The sequence below is a fragment of the Gossypium arboreum genome, chromosome 7 (assembly GCF_025698485.1).
Source record: "Gossypium arboreum isolate Shixiya-1 chromosome 7, ASM2569848v2, whole genome shotgun sequence".
Lineage (NCBI taxonomy): Eukaryota > Viridiplantae > Streptophyta > Magnoliopsida > Malvales > Malvaceae > Gossypium > Gossypium arboreum.
Window position 1 is genome coordinate 102,683,674 of NC_069076.1, and position 4,796 is coordinate 102,688,469.

Below are 4,796 nucleotides of genomic sequence, written 5' to 3' on the forward strand. Positions count from 1 at the left end.
TTGGTTTTAACATCATTTCTAACACTAATGCCCTCTGGATTCAGGTGTTTCGTTCTAAATACAGAGTCCCTATTGGTTTACCTGATGATTTATCAAGGAGTAGATGTTCCTTCTTATGGAGATCCATCTCTAAGATATAGCCCCTCATTCGTGAAAGCATTATCTGGTCAGTCAGAGACGGAAGCAGCATCAGGTGTTGGCAGGATCCTTGGGTTCCTAATTGTGGCCCCCTTTTTAAATTTATTCTTTATTCTGCTAACCCTTTTCTAGATTGTTCCCTTAATAGTATGGTTGCAGGTGATGGCTCTTGGAATCTTGATCTTTTCAGGTCTTGGGTTCCGAAGGAGATTATCAACAAAATAATAGGCGTCCCACCACCCCATCCTTCGTCTGGTCCTGATCGAATTATTTGGGGTGCTACCTCGACTGGCTACTTCTCCATCAAAAGTGCTTACGAGAAGGTTCGTGAAAACACTTTCAATGTAAAAGATCGGATATAGGAAATACCATGGAAGTTTCACGGCCTACATAGGATCTGCTTCTTCATTTGGTTGGCCCTAAAGCATCGTCTCTTAACAAACTCAAAGAGGGTAAGGCGTGGTTTTGGGAGCAGTAATGCCTGTAACCTTTGTGGTCATGACTGTGAAGATGTTGTGCACATACTCAGAGATTGTAATGCTGCCAGACGCATTTGGGACAAACTTATTCCGCAACAAAACCTTTCAAGTTTCTATTCTAGATCTTTTTTCGATTGGATGAGGAGTAATCTTCAGAGCCATCTCACTCCTCTGGATGGAATTGATTGGCCTTGTCTCTTTGGAATCATCGTGTGGCGTATTTGGAAGAACCGGAACCTGTTCATCTTCCAAGGTATTACTTGGAGTGTTGCTGAAATTATTAAAATATCTTATAGCTGGGCGAAACAATATTCATCCACTTTACAGTTTTCATCTCATAAAGCTCGAGGTCATCTCCATAATTGGCTTTTACCTAACAGTTGGGTGAGTTTGAACACAAATGGTTCGATTAGATTTGATGAAGGGTTCGCCGCTGATGGTGGTTGTGTGAGAGATCATAATGGTGAGTGGATCATCGGGTTCGCTAAATATTTGGGTAATTGCATTGTTTTAGAGGCAGAGCTCTGGGGAATTCTAGATGGGCTGAATCTTATTTTGGATAGGAAAATCCTAATTCAAACTGATAGTACTGAAGCTATTAATGCAATTTTGGATAATACTTCGGGGAGTCCCAACTTTACCTTGGTTCGGAAAATTCACATTATCTTGAGGAAGATAAAGCAATGGAGAATTCAATATATTCCCAGAGAAGATAACTTAATTGCTGATAGTCTGGCTAAGTCTGTTTGTACTAGAAGAATAGGATTAAGATTATTTGAAGATCCTCCCTTGAGGGTCTAAGCTTTTATCTTGTATCTCTTTTTATCACAAAAAAAAAATATTGTTCTTTTTTCTCTCTCCAAAATGCAAAAATCACCTTACCATTAAATACCAAATTATTTCTCCCAAGCTAAATACATCGTTTTCTTTTTCGTATTCTTCATGTTTGGGGTCGGGCTACTCCTCTCAATAATGTCGACTTCAAGGTTTGAATCAATGTCTCCTCATAAGAATGCAATATATTTTACCATTACACTTAATACTTATTAATTAATAACCAACCAGACCATTTAATAGAAAGAAAAAAAATGCCATATTCCAAACTTGAAGCTAGCATTTATGAGCCAACAACTGAATCCAAGGTTCAAAATAATAGAATCAAGTCTTTTCGTAAAATTAGGTAAATATTCCATAATGCATAAAACTATAAATGAATAGAGCATTTAATCAACAATTCAAGGTAAATAAATAAACATTATCGAATATGAACAAGACATGATCAATTCATTTATGTTTATGACCAAACTTATTTATACCCATTTAAAGTTCAATTATGCAGAAGTAATCTCGAACCTAAACTATAAAATCGACGTAAAGAATATCAAAGAATATTTATTATTAGATTTATCAAATAAAATAATTTTACTACTGCTTGTGTGTTTATTTTATTTATAATATAATTATTAATAATTATTTTATTTTTTATATCTACAAATAAGAAATACATTTATTTATTTTTTATTTGTCAATATTAAATTTTTATTTTTCATGAACAAACTAATATAATCTCAAAAATAAACATAAAAACACATCAAATAAATCAACATAAATAACATTTTAAGTATTTTAACAAACATAAAAATATTTGGATTTATTTATTTTCCAAGAAATATCACATTGAACAAAGGACTGCCATTGTTGTATTTTCCAATCAGCCCTACACAACAAGACACTGCAATGCCATTGATTATTATGACAAAACCCAAAATCTAGCACATTCCGGATTTTCTAATGGCTAATGCATAAGTTTTAGGGAACAAAACTTTCAGCTCACCATTGGCAGCCTATTGCTCCCATCAAAAAATTTAATAGATTACATTCCCCATTTGCGTCCAAATAATAGTTGTAAAAATACCACCAAATTGACGGATTGTGTTAATATAGGAAGTACTGGATTTAAGTGTGTTGAAATGTATTATTTTTTTATTTACGGGTTAGGAGTTAGGAAAGTGCTATAGATAGGTTGGGAGTTAGGAAAGTGCTATGGATAATTTTAGATATTTTGTAAAAAAACAGATATAATTAAAACTCATAATAAAGTTAATCGAAAAAAATACCATCATGTTACAATTAAATTACCAGTCCGTTAAATAAATTAAATTAAGAATCAATCGATTAAATTGGTTAAATTCAGAACTAATGATTTGATTAATTCAACCATAAAACCCATTTCAAAAATCATGATTTCTATCAATTTTATAATTAAATTCAAATTTAATTTTTTATTATTTAAATAAATTAAATTCGAACTAGGCTAGTCTGAAGTTAAAATCTCTTCTTCAAGCAATGACTCAAGTTGACAACTTGATCTATAGAGAGGTATGTCGTTAAAGAAAAAAATTTTTAATGTTATATAAACATAATATAGCATAGGTTTAACCTAAATTAAAAATGAAATTTGATTAAATGTGTAATGAGATACATAAAATTTGATTTACTGTAATCGAATACATAAATATTTGATTTTATTCAATTTTCAAAACTATTAATACTGCTATTAACATAATACTATTTTTATGTTTACATATTACAAATATAAATAATTATATTTATTGAAATATATATATATTTGATGAAAACTAAGTCCCGAAACAAATGTGGTAAAAAGAAATTAACTAAATTATGAAAATTTGTGAAATCAACATCCATATTTCATATTATAAACAAAATTTAGACCTAAATTCAAAAATTTATCCTACAATATATATATATATATATATATATAGATATACAATATGTAAAACCGTGGACTCCAGAGAATGGAGTAGAGGAAGTGGAGTTTGAAAGATAAAAACAAAGAAGGCTGAATTTAGAGAAAACCCGTGGACGGACCAACTCAGTTGGCTTGACTTGGACACACATTTTTATGACTTGTTGAGCTATGGAAACCACAAATTTCTTTGTGATACTTGCAGTCTTTCATTTGAGTTCCATCTTCACTGACAATTATCGGATAACAAAACTCACGTCATCTTATCCCTCTTCTCTCCATCCCTACACTAAATTTCTCAACACCCTTACATCTCTCTTTTTTACTTTTTTACTATTTTTAGATTATTTTTAATAAAAAGTAAATTAGATTAAAAGTTAAATAAGTTTTTTTTAAATTTTATTTATTTTATAATTAAAAATTAGTTCAGATACATCAAAGATAAAGTACACATATAAAGTACACATAATGTGTCACATGTCACTATCTAATTATTCTATCAATCACATTGATTTTTAACTATACAAATAGATTAATTATTTTTTTAAAATAAATAATTTACTTTTAATATAATGTACATGGACTAATTTATCTATTTTTAAGTAGAGGAGATAAAATGCAATCTAACTTTTAATACAGGGCTTTCACGATATTTTTATTCAATACTTATAACGTAGGTGAAAATTTTTATGTAATTAATTTTAAAATGATTAATACAAAAGCTAATTATTATATTGGTTGAATTTTATTGTAAAAATAAGATAATAAAATGATGAGATCCTGTGTTTAAATCATCGTATGTTTTATTCAAAATATAAAAAGATAAAAACAGCTCCAAAATAATATTTTTTTGTTTTAAAACTATTATATATTTTTGATAATTTTATAATAGAGTTGAAATTGATTAATAAGTAATATTATATCTTAATCAAATTAAAGAATGTGTAGATATTTATAGTTGTTGTAACCGAATTAATTGAATGTATTAGATAAATAAATGAACTAAATAAAATCTTGACTTGGATTTCTAAAAGTACAGCCTCCATCGATCTAAATTTATTATTTAATAAAAATAATATTAAATTAAATTGTAAAAATATATTAATATAAGAACATTTTTAATGTTGTAACTAAGATAGAGCACACTTTAATTCTTAATACACAAAAGACAAATCTTAAAAGATAATTCTAAATATGATATTTAATTATACATGTATTTACATTACTCTTGATGTCATCCTATATTATTTTATATTATATAAAAGGAAGAACTTTGGTGCATGGTATCACGTTTACTGCTAAAAAAAAAAAAAAAAAAAGATAGAGAAAAACATGAATGGGGGACCCAAAGCTATGAATCAAAACCTGAGCCAGAAACAACCGGTCAGCATACGTTTTCTTTTTGTCTT